Raw genomic sequence first — 15,486 nt, forward strand, 5'->3', positions numbered from 1 at the left:
TGTGAAAGATAAAGTCTATCAAACACCCCGGACCATGTGAAAGATAAAGGTTACCCCACAGCCACGGACCGTGTGAAAGATAAAGTCTACCCCACAGGCACGGGCCATGTGAAAGATAAAGTCTATCCCACAGACACGGACCATGTGAAAGATAAAGTCTGCCCCACAGCAACGGACCGTGTGAAAGATGAAGTCTATCCCGCAGGCACGGACCGTGTGAAAGATAAAGTCTATCCCACAGACACGGACCGTGTGAAAAAGTCTATCCCACAGGAATGGACCATGTGAAAGATAATGTCTACCCCAAAACCACGGACCGTGTGAAAGATAAAGTCTATCCCAAAGCCACGGAGCGTGTGAACGATAAAGTCTATCCCAGTGCCACGTAGCGTGTGAAAGATAAACTCTATCCCACAGCCACGGACCGTGTGAAAGATAAAGTCTATCCCACAGCCACGGACCGTGTGAAAAAGTCAATCCCACAGCCACGGACCGTGTGAAACATAAAGTCTACTCCACATCCACGGACCATGTGAAACGTAAAATCTATTCCCAAAGCCACGGACCGTATGAAAGATAAAGTCTACCCTACAGCCACGGACCGTGTGAAAGATAAAGTCTATTCCACAGGCACGGACCGTGTGAAAAAGTCTATCACACAGCCACTTACCGTGTGAAAGATAAAGTCTATACCAGAGCCACGGACCATGTGAAAGATAAAGTCTATCCCACAGGGACGGACCGTGTGAAAGATAAAGTCTACCCCACAGCCACGGACTGTATGAAAGATAAAGTCTACCACACAGACACGGACCGTGTGAAAGATAAAGTCTATCCCACAGGCACGGACCGTGTGAAAGATAAAGTCTATCCCACAGCCACGGACCATGTGAAAAAGTCAATCCCACAGCCACGGACCATGTGAATGATAAAGTCTATCCCACAGGCACGGACCGTGTGAAAGCTAAAGTCTATCCCACAGGCACGGACCGTGTGAAAAAGTCTATCCTACATTTATGGACCATGTGAAAGATAAAGTCTACCCCAAAGCCATGGACCGTGTGAAAGATAGAGTCTATCACACAGCCATGGACCGTGTGAAAGATAGAGTCTATCCCACAGCCACGGACCGTGTGAAAGATAGTGTCTATCCCACAACCACGGACCGTGTGAAAGATAGAGTCTACCCCACAACCACGGACCGTGTGAAAGATAGAGTCTACCCCACAGCCATGGACCGTGTGAAAGATAGAGTCTAATCCCACAGCCACGGACCATGTGAAAGTTAGAGTCTATTCCACAGCCACGGACCGGGTGAATGATAGAGTCTATCACACAGGCACGAACCGTGTGAAAGATAAAGTCTACCCCACAGGCACGGAACGTGTCACACGGCAAGTGGCTGTGGGATAGACTTTATCTTTCACACGGTCCGTGCCTATGGGATAGACTTTGTCTTTCACACGGCCCGTGGCTGCGGGGTAGACTTTATCTTTCACACGGTCCGTGCCTGTGGGGTAGACTTTATCTTTCACACGGTCCACGCCTGAGAGATAGACTTTTTCACACGGTCCGTGCCTGTGGGATAGACTTTATCTTTCACTCGGTCCGTGCCTGTGGGAGAGACTTTATGTTTCACACGGTCCGTGGCTGTGGGATAGACTTTTTCACACGGACCGTTGCTGTGGAATAGACTTTATCTTTCACACGGTCCGTACCTGTGGGATAGATTTTATCTTTCACCCGGTCCATGGCTGTGGGGTAGACTTTATCTTTCACATGGTACGTTGTTAGGTAATAGAGTTTTTCTTTCACACGGTCCATGGCTGTGGGAATAGACTTTATGTTTCACACGCTCCGAGGCTGTGGGATAGACTTCATCGTTTACATGGTCCGTGGCTGTGGGATAGACTCTATCTTTCAAACGGTCCATGGCTGTGGGGTAGACTTTATCTTTCACATGGTCCGTGGCTGTGGGGTAGTGTTTATCTTTCACACGGTCCGTGGCTGGGTGGAAGACTTTATCTTTCACACGGTCCGTGGCTGTGGGATAGACTTTATCTTTCACACGGTCCATGGCTAGGGGGTAGACTTTATCTTTCACACGGCCTGTAGCAGTGGGGTAGACTTTATCTTTCACACGGCCCGTGCCTGTGGGTAGACTTTATCTTTCACACGGCCCGTGGCTGTCGGGTAGACATTTCTTTCATATGGCCCGTTCCTGTAGGATAGACTTTATCTTTCACACGGTCCGTGCCTATGGGATAGACTTTGTCTTTCACATGGCCCGTGGCTACAGGGTAGACTTTATCTTTCACACGCCCCGTGGCTGTGGGGTAGACTTTATCTTTCACATGGTCCGTGCCTGTGGGATGGACTCTATCTTTCACACGGTCCGTGGCTGTGGAATAGACTCTAACTTTCACATGGTCCGTGGCTGTGGGGTTAGACTCTATCTTTCACACGGTCCATGGCTGTGGGGTAGACTTTATCTTTCACATGGTCCGTGGCTGTGGGGTAGACTTTGTCTTTCACACGGTATGTGGCTGTGGGATAGATTTTATCTTTCACACGGTCCGTGGCTGTGGGGTAGACTTTATCTTTCACACGGTCCTTGGCTGTTTGATAGACTTTATCCTTCACACGGTCCGTGTCTGTGGAGTAGACTTTATCTGACTCACGGTCCGTGGCTGTGGGGTTGACTTTATCTTTCACACTGTCCGTGGCTGTGGGATAGACTCTATCTTGCACATGGTCAGTGGCTGTGGGAATAGACTGTATTTTTCACACGGTCCCTGGCTGTGGGGTAGATTTTATCTTTCACACGATCCGTGGCTGCGGGGTAGACTTTATCATCCACACCGTCCCTGGCTGTGGGGTAGACTTTATCATCCACACCGTCCCTGGCTGTGGGGTAGACTTTATCTTTCACACGGTCCGTGGCTGCGGGGTAGACTTTATAATTCACACGGTCCGTGGCTGTGCGATAGACTGTATCTTTCACACGGTCCGTGGCTGTGGGATAGACTTTATCTTTCACACGGTCCGTGGCTGTGGGATAGACTTTATCTTTCACATGGTCTGTGCCTGTGGGATAGACTTTATCTTTCACACGGTCCGTGACTGTGGGATAGACTTAATCTTTCACGCGGTCCGTGCCTGTGGTCTAGACTTTATATTTCACACGGTCCGTGGCAGTGGGATAGATTTTTTTACACAGTCCGTGGCTGTGGGATATACTTTATCTTTCACACGGTCCATGCCTGTGGGATAGACTTTATCTTTCACATGGTCCGTGGATGTGGGATAGACTTTTTCACACGGTCCGTGCCTGTGGGATAGACTTTATCTTTCACACCGACCGTGGCTGTGAGATAGACTTTATCTTTCACACAATCCGTGCCTGTGGGATAGACTTTATCTTTCACAGGGTCCCTGGCTGTGGGATAGACTTTATCTTTCACACGGTCCGTGACTGTGGGGTAGGCTTTATTTTTCACACGGTCCGTGGCTGTGGTAGTAGACTTTATCTTTCACACGGTCCGTGGCTGTGGGAATAGACTTTATATTTCACACTGTCCGTGGCTCTGGGAATAGACTTTTTCTTTCACACGGTCCGTGCCTGTGTGGTAGACTTTATCTTTCACAAGTTCCGTGCCTGAGGGATAGACTCTATCTTGCACATGGTCTGTCACTGTGGGAATAGACTCTATCTTTGACACGGTCCATGGCTGTGGGTTAGACTTTATCTTTCACACCGTCCGTGGCTGTGGGAATAGACTTTATCTTTCACAGAGTCCATGCCTGTGGGATAGACTCTGTCTTTCACATGGTCCGTGGCTGTGGGATAGCCCCTATCTTTCACACAGTCCGTGGCTCTGGAAATAGACTTTATCTTTCGCACGGTCCGTTCCTGTGGGATAGACTTTATCTTTCACGTGGTCCGTGGCTGTGGGGTAGAGTTAATCTTTCACACGGTCCGTGGCTGTGGGATAGACTTTATCTTTCACACGGTCCGTGGCTGTGGGATGGACTTTATCTTTCACACGGTCCGTGCCTGTGGGATAGACTTTATCTTTCACACGGTCCGTGGCTGTGGGATAGACTTTATCTTTCACACGGTCCGTGGCTGTGGGATAGACTTTATCTTTCACCCGGTCGTTGGCTGTGGGAATAGACTCTATCTTTCACACGGTCCGTGGCTATGGGGTAGACTTTATCTTTCACACGTTCCGTGCCTGTGGGGTAGACTTTATCTTTCACACGGTCCGTGGCTGTGGGATAGACTTTGTCTTTCCCACGGTCCGTGCTTGTGGGATAGACTTTATTTTTCACACGGTCTGTGGCTGTGGGGTAGACTTTATCTTTCACACGGTCCGTGGCTGTCGGGTAGACTTTATCTTTCACACGGTGCGTGGCTGTGGGTAGACTTTATCTTTCACACGGTCCGTGGCTTTGTGTAGACTTTATCTTTCACATGGCCCGTGGCTGTGGGGTAGACTTTATCTTTCACACGGCCCGTGGCTGTGAAGTGGACTTTATCTTTAACAACGTCCATGGCTGTGCGTTAGACTTTATCTTTCACACGGTCCCTGGCTGTGGGATAGACTTTATCTTTCACACGGTCCGTGGCTGTGGGATTGACTTTATCTTTCACAAGGTCCATGGCTCGGGGGTAGACTTTATCCTTCACACGGCCCGTGGCAGTGGGGTAGACTTTATCTTTCACACGGCCCGTGCCCATGGCGTAGACTTTATCTTTCACACGGCCCATGGCTGTGGGGTTGACTTTATCTTTCACACGGTCCGTGCCTGTGGGATAGACTTTATCTTTCACTCGGTCCGTGCCTGTGGGAGAGACTTTATGTTTCACACGGTCCGTGGCTGTGGGATAGACTTTTTCACACGGACCGTTGCTGTGGAATAGACTTTATCTTTCACACGGTCCGTACCTGTGGGATAGATTTTATCTTTCACCCGGTCCATGGCTGTGGGGTAGACTTTATCTTTCACATGGTACGTTGCTAGGTAATAGAGTTTTTCTTTCACACGGTCCATGGCTGTGGGAATAGACTTTATGTTTCACACGCTCCGAGGCTGTGGGATAGACTTCATCGTTTACATGGTCCGTGGCTGTGGGATAGACTCTATCTTTCAAACGGTCCATGGCTGTGGGGTAGACTTTATCTTTCACATGGTCCGTGGCTGTGGGGTAGTGTTTATCTTTCACACGGTCCGTGGCTGTGGGATAGACTTTATCTTTCACACGGTCCATGGCTAGGGGGTATACTTTATCTTTCACACGGCCTGTAGCAGTGAGGTAGACTTTATCTTTCACACGGCCCGTGCCTGTGGGGTAGACTTTATCTTTCACACGCCCCGTGGCTGTGGGGTAGACATTTCTTTCATATGGCCCGTTCCTGTAGGATAGACTTTATCTTTCACACGGTCCGTGCCTATGGGATAGACTTTGTCTTTCACATGGCCCGTGGCTACAGGGTAGACTTTATCTTTCACACGCCCCGTGGATGTGGGGTAGACTTTATCTTTCACATGGTCCGTGCCTGTGGGATGGACTCTATCTTTCACACGGTCCGTGGCTGTGGAATAGACTCTAACTTTCACATGGTCCGTGGCTGTGGATTAGACTCTATCTTTCACCCGGTCCATGGCTGTGGGGTAGACTTTATCTTTCACATGGTCCGTGGCTGTGGGGTAGACTTTATCTTTCACACGGTATGTGGCTGTGGGATAGATTTTATCTTTCACACGGTCCGTGGCTGTGGGGTAGATTTTATCTTTCACACGGTCCTTGGCTGTTTGATAGACTTTATCCTTCACACGGTCCGTGTCTGTGGAGTAGACTTTATCTGACTCACGGTCCGTGGCTGTGGGGTTGACTTTATCTTTCACACTGTCCGTGGCTGTGGGATAGACTCTATCTTGCACATGGTCAGTGGCTGTGGGAATAGACTGTATTTTTCACACGGTCCCTGGCTGTGGGGTAGACTTTATCTTTCACACGGTCCGTGGCTGCGGGGTAGACTTTATCATCCACACCGTCCCTGGCTGTGGGGTAGACTTTATCTTTCACACGGTCCGTGGCTGCGGGGTAGACTTTATCATTCACACGGTCCGTGCCTGTGCGATAGACTGTATCTTTCACCCGGTCCGTGCCTGTGGGATAAACTTTATCTTTCACACGGTGCGTTGCTGTGGGATAGACTTTATCTTTCACATGGTCTGTGCCTGTGGGATAGACTTTATCTTCCACACGGTCCGTGCCTGTGGGATAGACTTAATCTTTCACGCGGTCCGTGCCTGTGGTCTAGACTTTATCTTTCACACGGTCCGTGGCAGTGGGATAGATTTTTTCACACAGTCCGTGGCTGTGGGATATACTTTATCTTTCACACGGTCCAATCCTGTGGGATAGACTTTATCTTTCACATGGTCCGTGGATGTGGGATAGACTTTTTCACACGGTCCGTGCCTGTGGGATAGACTTTATCTTTCACACCGTCCGTGGCTGTGAGATAGACTTCATCTTTCACACGATCCGTGCCTGTGGGATAGACTTTATCTTTCACACGGTCCCTGGCTGTGGGATAGACTATATCTTTCACACGGTCCGTGACTGTGGGGTAGGCTTTATTTTTCACACGGTCCGTGGCTGTGGTAGTAGACTTTATCTTTCACACGGTCCATGGCTGTGGGAATAGACTTTATATTTCACACTGTCCGTGGCTCTGGGAATAGACTTTATCTTTCACACGGTCCATGCCTGTGTGGTAGACTTTATCTTTCACAAGTTCCGTGCCTGAGGGATAGACTCTATCTTGCACATGGTCTGTCACTGTGGGAATAGACTCTATCTTTGACACGGTCCATGGCTGTGGGTTTGACTTTATCTTTCACACGGTCCGTGGCAGTGGGAATAGACTTTATCTTTCACAGAGTCCATGCCTGTGGGATAGACTCTGTCTTTCACATGGTCCGTGGCTGTGGGATAGCCCCTATCTATCACACGGTCCGTGGCTGTGGGAATAGACTCTATCTTTCACATGGTCCGTGGCTGTGGGATAGACTTTACCTTTCACACGGTCCGAGGCTGTGGGAGTAGACTTTATCTTTCACATGGTCCGTGGATGTGGGAATAGACTTTATGTTTCACACGGTCCGTGGCTCTGGAAATAGACTTTATCTTTCGCACGGTCCGTTCCTGTGGAATAGACTTTATCTTTCACATGGTCCGTAGCTGTGGGGTAGACTTAATCTTTCACACGGTCCGTGGCTGTGGAAACAGACTCTGTCATTCACACTGTCCGTGGCTGCGGGGTACACTTTATCTTTCACACGGTCCGTGCCTGTGGGATAGACTTTACCTTTCACATGGTCCGTGGCTGAGGGATAGACTTTTTCACACGGTCCGTGGCTGTGGGATGGACTTTATCTTTCACACGGTCCGTGCCTTTGGAATAGACTTTATCTTTCACACGGTCCGTGGCTGTGGGATAGACACTATCTTTCACACGGTCCGTGGCTGTGGGATAGACTTTATCTTTCACACGGTCGTTGGCTGTGGGAATAGACGCTATCTTTCACAGGGTCCGTGGCTGTGGGGTAGACTTTATCTTTCACACGGTCCGTGGCTGTGGGATAGACTTTATCTTTCCCACGGTCCGTGGCTGTGGGATAGACTTATCTTACAACGGCCCGTGGCTGTGGGATAGACTTTTCTTTCAACACGGGGTTAGCTGTGGGAAATAGCTCTCTTTAACACTGTCCCGTGCTGTGGGATAGCTTTTATCTTTCACACGGTCCGTGCTGTGGGGTAGCTTTCATCTGCACATGGTCGTGGCTGGGGGGTAGAACTTTATTCTTTCACCGGTATATGGCTTTGTGGGATAGACTTTATCTTTCACACGGCCCGTGCATGTGGGGTAGACTTAATCTTTCACACGGTCCGTGGCTGTGGGAACAGACTCTATCATTCACACTGTCCACGGCTGTGGGGTAGACTTTATCTTTCACACGGTCCGTGCCTGTGGGATAGACTTTATCTTTCACATGGTCCGTGGCTGAGTGATAGACTTTTTCACACGGTCCGTGGCTGTGGGATGGACTTTATCTTTCACACGGTCCGTGCCTTTGGGATAGACTTTATCTTTCACACGGTCCGTGGCTGTGGGATAGACTTTATCGTGTGAAAGATAAAGTCTACCCCACATCCACGGACCGTGTGAAAGACAATGTCTACCCCAGAGGCACGGACCGTGTGAAAGATAAAGTCTACCCCATAGCCACGGGCCGTGTGAAAGACAAAGTCTACCCCACAGCCACGGGCCGTGTGAAAGATAAAGTCTATCCCAAAGCCACGGACAGTGTGAAAGATAAAGTCTATCCCACAGGCACGGGCCGTGTGAAAGATAATGTCTACCCCACAGCCACGGGCCGTGTGAAAGAAAAAGTCTATCCCACAGACACGGGCCGTGTGAAAGATAAAGTCTTTCCCACAGCCAAAGGCCATGTGAAACATAAAGTCTACACCACAGCCACGGACCGTGTGAAAGAAAAAGTCTATCCCACAGGCACGGGCCGTGTGAAAGATAAAGTCTACCCCACAACCAAAGGCCATGTGAAAGATAAAGTCTACCCCCCAGCCATGGACCGTGTGAAAGATAAAGTCTATCCCACAGCAACGGACCGTGTGAAAGATAAAATCTATCCCACACCCACATACCGTGTGAAAGATAAAGTCTACCCCACAGGCACAGACCATGTGAAAGATAAAGTCTATCCCACAGCCACGGACCGTGTGAAAGATAAAGTCTATCCCACAAGCACGGACCGTTTGAAAGATAAAGTCTATCCCACAGCCACGGACCGTGTGAAAGATAAAGGCTATCCCACAGCCACGGACCGTGTGTAAAAGCCAATCCCACAGCCACGGACCGTGTGAAAGATAAAGTCTACCCCACATTCACGGACCGTGTGAAGATAATGTCTACCCCACAGGCATGGACCATGTGAAAGATAAAGTCTACCACAGAGCCACGGACCGTGTGAAAGATAAAGTCTATTCCACAGGCACGGACCGGGTGAAAGATAAAGTCTATCCACAGCCACGGAACGTGTGAAAGATAAAGTCGAGTACCACAGCCACGGACCGTGTGACAAATAAAGTCTACATCACAGCCACGGACTGTGTGAAAGATAAAGTCTATCCCACAGCCATGGACCGTGTGAAACACAATGTCTACCCCAGAGGCACGGACCGTGTGAAAGATAAAGTCTACCCCATAGCCACGGGCCGTGTGAAAGATAAAGTCTACCCCACATCCACGGACCGTGTGAAAGACAATGTCTACCCCAGAGGCACGGACCGTGTGAAAGATAAAGTCTACCCCATAGCCACGGGCCGTGTGAAAGATAAAGTCTACCCCACAGCCACGGGCCGTGTGAAAGATAAAGTCTATCCCACAGCCACGGACATTGTGAAAGATAAAGTCTATCCCACAGGCACGGGCCGTGTGAAAGATAAGTTCTACCCCACAGCCACGGGCCGTTTGAAAGAAAAAGTCTATCCCACAGACACGGGCCGTGTGAAAGATAAAGTCTTTCCCTCAGCCAAAGGCCATGTGAAAGATAAAGTCTACACCACAGCCACGGACCATGTGAAAGAAAATGTCTATCCCACAGGCACGGGCCGTGTGAAAGATAAAGTCTACCCCACAACCAAAGGCCATGTGAAAGATAAAATCTACCCCCCAGCCATGGACCGTGTGAAAAATAAAGTATGTCCCACAGCAACGGACCGTGTGAAAGATAAAATCTATCCCACACCCACATACCGTGTGAAAGATAAAGTCTACCCCACAGGCACAGACCATGTGAAAGATAAAGTCTATCCCACAGCCACGGACCGTGTGAAAGATAAAGTCTATCCCACAGGCACGGACCGTGTGAAAGATACAGTCTATCGCACAGCCACGGACCGTGTGAATGATAAAGTCTACCCCGCAGCCACGGACCGTGTGAAAGATAAAGTCTATCCCACAGCCAGGGACGGTGTGGATGATAAAGTCTACACCGCAGCCACGGACCGTGTGAAAGATAAAGTCTACCCCACAGCCAGGGACCGTGTGTAAAATACAGTCTATTCCCACAGCCACTGACCATGTGCAAGATAGAGTCTATCCCACAGCCACGGACAGTGTGAAAGATAAAGTCAACCCCACAGCCACGGACCGTGAGTCAGATAAAGTCTACTCCACAGACACGGACCGTGTGAAGGATAAAGTCTATCAAACAGCCAAGGACCGTGTGAAAGATAAAGTTTACCCCACAGCCACGGAACGTGTGAAAGATAAAGTCTACACAAAGCCACGGACCTTGTGAAAGAGAAAGTCTACCCACAGCCACGCACCGTGTGAAAGATAAAGTCAACCCGACAGCCACAGACCGTGTGAAAGATAAAGTCTACCCCACAGCCACGGACCGTGTGAAAGATAAAGTCTATCCCACAAGCACGGACCGTTTGAAAGATAAAGTCTATCCCAGAGCCACGGACCGTGTGAAAGACAAAGTCTATCCAACAGCCACGGACCGTGTGAAAGATAAAGTCTACCCCACCGCCACGGACCGTGTGAAAGATAAAGTCTACCCCACAGCCACGGACCGTGTGAAAGATAAAGTCTATCACACAGCCACGGACCGTGTGAAAGGTAAAGTGTATCCCACAGCCACGGACCGTGTGAAAGATAAAGTCTATCCCACAGCCATGGACCGTGTGAAAGATAAAGTCTATCCCACAGCCACGGACCGTGTGTAAAAGCCAATCCCACAGCCACGGACCGTGTGAAAGATAAAGTCTACTCCACATCCACGGACCATGTGAAACATAAAATCTATTCCCCCAGCCACGGACAGTATGAAAGATAAAGTCTACCATACAGCCACGGACCGTGTGAAAGATAAAGTCTATCCCACAGGCACGACCATTGTGAAAGATAAATTCTATCCGACAGGCACTGACCAGTGTGAAATGATAAAGTCTTCCCAAACAATGTACCGTGGAAAGATAAAGTTATTCCCACAGCAAAGGACCATGTGAAAAAGTCTATCCAACAGCCAAGGACAGTGTGAAACATAAAGTCTAACACAGGCACGGACCGTGTGAAGATACAGTAGTCCACAGTCAAGACTGTGTGAAACTTAAAGTCTATCCCCAGCCATGGACTTGGGTTAAAGATAGGCTATTCCCCACAGCCACGGACCGTGTGAAAGATAGAGGCTGTCCCACAGCCACGGACCATGTGAAAGATAGAGTCTATCCCACAGGCACGGACCATGTGAAAGATAGAGTCTATCCCACAGCCACGGACCGTGTGAAAGATGAAGTCTATCCCACAGGCACGGACCGTGTGAAAGATAAAGTCTATCTCACAGCCACGGACCGTGTGAAAGATAAAGTATATCCCAGAGCCACGGAGCGTGTGAAAGATAAAGTCTAACCCACAGCCGCGGACCGTGTGAAAGATAAAGTCTTCCCCACAGGCACGGACCGTGTGCAAGATGCAGGCTATTCCCACAGCCACGGAACGTGTGAAACATAAAGTCTATTCCCACAGCCATGGACCGTGTGAAGGATAAAGTCTACTCCAACAGCCACGGATCGTGTGAAAGATAAAGTGTATCCCAGAGCCACGGAGCATGTGAAAGATACAGTCTATCCGACAGCCATGGACCGTGTGAAAGATAGAGTCTATTCCCACAGCCACGGACCGTGTGAAACATAAAGTGTATTCCCACAGCCACGGACCGTGTGAAAAATAAAGTCTATTCCTACAGCCTCGGACCATGTGAAAGATAAAGTCTACCCCACAGCCACGCACCGTGTGAAAGAAAAAGTCTACACCACAGCCACGGACCGTGTTAAAGATAAAGTCCACTACACACCCACGGGCCGTGTGAAAGATAAAGTCTATCCCACAGCCACGGACCGTGTGAAAGATAAAGTTTATCCCACAGGCACGGACCGTGTGAAAGATAAAGTCTACCCCACAGCCACGGACCGTGTGAAAGATAAAGTCTATCCCACAGGCACGGACCGGCACGTGGACCTGTGAAAGATAAAGTCTACCCCACAGCAACGGATCATGTGAAAGATAAAGTTTATTCCCAGAGCCACGGACCTTGTGAAACATAAAGTCTATTCCCACAGCCACGGACCGTGTGAAAGATAAAGTCTACTCCCACAGCAACGGACCATGTGAAAGACAGTGTCTATCCCACAGGCATGGACTCTGTGAAAGATAAAGTCTATTCCCACAGTCACGGACCGTGTGAAAGATAAAGTCTAACCCACAGCCCTGGACCGTGTGAAAGATAGAGTCTATTCCCACAGCGACAGACCATGTGCAAGATAGAGTCTATCCCTCAGGCAAGGACCGTGTGAAAGATAAAGTCTACCCCACAGCCATGGACAGTGTGAATGATAGAGTCTGTTCCCACAGCCACGGACCATGTGAAAGATTAAGTCTACCCCACAGCCACGGACCATGTGAAAGATAAAGTCTATCCCACAGGAAGGGACCGTGCGAAATATAAAGTCTACCCCACAGCCACGGACCATGTGAAAGATAAAGTCTACTCCCACAGCCACGGACCATGTGAAAGATAGAGTCTATTCCCACAGCCATGGACCGTGTGAAAGATAGGGGCTATCCCACAGCCACGGACCATGTGAAAGACAGAGTCTATCCCACAGGCATGGACTCTGGGAAAGATAAAGTCTATTCCCACAGCCACGGACCGTGTGAAAGATAAAGTCTAACCCACAGCCATGGACCGTGTCAAAGATAGAGTCTATTGCCACAGTGACAGACCATGTGCAAGATAGAGTCTATCCCTCAGGCACGGAACTTGTGAAAGATAAAGTCTACCACAGAGGCACGGACCGTGTGAAAGATAAAGTCTATTCCCAGAGCCACGGACAGTGTGAAATATAAAGTCTATTCCCACAGCCACGGACCGTGTGAAAGATAAAGTCTACTACCGCAGCCACGGACCGTGTGAAAAATAAAGCCTACCCCACAGTCACGGACCGTGTGAAAGATAAAGTCTATCCCACAGCCATGGACCGTGTGAAAGATAAAGTCTATCCCACAGGCACGGAACGTGTGAAAGATAAAGTCTATCTCACAGCCACGGACGGTGTGAAAGATAAAGTCTATCCCACAGGCACGGACCGTGTGAAAAAGTCTATCCCACATCCACGGACCATGTGAAAGATAAAGTCTATCCCACAGGCATGGACCGTGTGAAAGATAAAGTATATCCCACAGCCACGGACTGTGTGAAAAAATCTATCCCACTGCCACGGACCGTGTGAAAGATAAAGTCTAGACCACAGGCACGGACCGCGTGAAAGATTAAGTCTATCCCACAGGCACGGACCGTGTGAAAGATAAAGTCTATCCCACAGGCACAGACCATGTGAAAGATAAAGTCTATCCCACAGCCACGGACCGTGTGAAAGATAAAGTCTATCCCACAGGCACGGACCGTGTGAAAGATACAGTCTATCGCACAGCCACGGACCCTGTGAATGATAAAGTCTACCCCGCAGCCACGGACCGTGTGAAAGATAAAGTCTATCCCACAGCCAGGGACGGTGTGGATGATAAAGTCTACCCCGCAGCCACGGACCGTGTGAAAGATAAAGTCTACCCCACAGCCAGGGACCGTGTGTAAAATAGAGTCTATTCCCACAGCCACTGACCATGTGCAAGATAGAGTCTATCCCACAGCCACGGACAGTGTGAAAGATAAAGTCAACCCCACAGCCACGGACCGTGAGTCAGATAAAGTCTACTCCACAGACACGGACCGTGTGAAGGATAAAGTCTATCAAACAGCCAAGGACCGTGTGAAAGATAGTTTACCCCACAGCCACGGACCGTGTGAAAGATAAAGTCTACCCCACAGCCACGGACCGTGTGAAAGATAAAGTCTATTCCACAGGCATGGACCATGAGAAAGATAAAGTCAACCCAACAGCCACGGACTGTGAGTCAGATAAAGTCTTCCCCATAGACTCGGACCGTGTGAAAGATAAAGTCTATCAAACACCCCGGACCATGTGAAAGATAAAGGTTACCCCACAGCCACGGAACGTGTGAAAGATGAAGTCTACCCCACAGGCACGGGCCGTGTGAAAGATAAAGTCTATCCCACAGACACGGACCGTGTGAAAGATAAAGTCTGCCCCACATCCACGGACCGTGTGAAAGCATTGACACGGTCCATGGCTGTGCGATAGACTGTATCGTTCACACGGTCCGTGCCTGTGGGATAGACTGTATCCTTCACACGGTCCGTGGCTGTGGAATAGACTTTATCTTTCACATGGTCTGTGCCTGTGGGATAGACTTTATCTTTCACACGGTCCGTGCCTGTGGGATAGACTTTATCTTTCACGCGGTCCGTGCCTGTGGTCTAGACTTTATCTTTCACACGGTCCGTGGCAGTGGGATAGATTTTTTCACACAGTCCGTGGCTGTGGGATATACTTTATCTTTCACACGGTCCATGCCTGTGGGATAGACTTTATCTTTCACATGGTCCGTGGATGTGGGATAGACTTTTTCACACGATCCGTGCCTGTGGGATAGACTTTATCTTTCACACCGTCCGTGGCTGTGAGATAGTCTTCATCTTTCACACGATCCGTGCCTGTGGGGTAGACTTTATCTTTCCCACGGTCCCTGTCTGTGGGATAAGACTTTATCTTTCACACGGTCCGTGACTGTGGGGTAGGCTTTATTTTTCACCCGGTCCGTGGCTGTGGTAGTAGACTTTATCTTTCACAAGGTCCGTGTCTGTGGGAATAGACTTTATATTTCACACTGTCCGTGGCTCTGGGAATAGACTTTATCTTTCACACGGTCCGTGCCTGTGTGGTAGACTTTATCTTTCACAAGTTCCGTGCCTGAGGGATAGACTCTATCTTGCACATGGTCTGTCACTGTGGGAATAGACTCTATCTTTGACACGGTCCATGGCTGTGGGTTAGACTTTATCTTTCACACGGTCCGTGGCTGTGGGAATAGACTTTATCTTTCACAGAGTCCATGCTTGTGGGATAGACTCTGTCTTTCACATGGTCCGTGGCTGTGGGATAGCCCCTATCTTTCACACGGTCCATGGCTGTGGGAATAGACTCTATCTTTCACATGGTCCGTGGCTGTGGGAGTAGACTTTATCTTTCACATGGTCCGTGGATGTGGGAATAGACTTTATGTTTCACACGGTCCGTGGCTCTGGAAATAGACTTTATATTTCGCACGGTCCCTTCCTGTGGGATAGACTTTATCTTTCACATGATCCGTGGCTGTGGGGAAGACTTAATCTTTCACATGGTCCGTGGCTGTGGGAACAGACTCTATCAATCACACTGTCCGTGGCTGTGGGGTAGACTTT

Source organism: Cervus canadensis, chromosome 26 (assembly GCF_019320065.1).
Source record: "Cervus canadensis isolate Bull #8, Minnesota chromosome 26, ASM1932006v1, whole genome shotgun sequence".
NCBI lineage: Eukaryota > Metazoa > Chordata > Mammalia > Artiodactyla > Cervidae > Cervus > Cervus canadensis.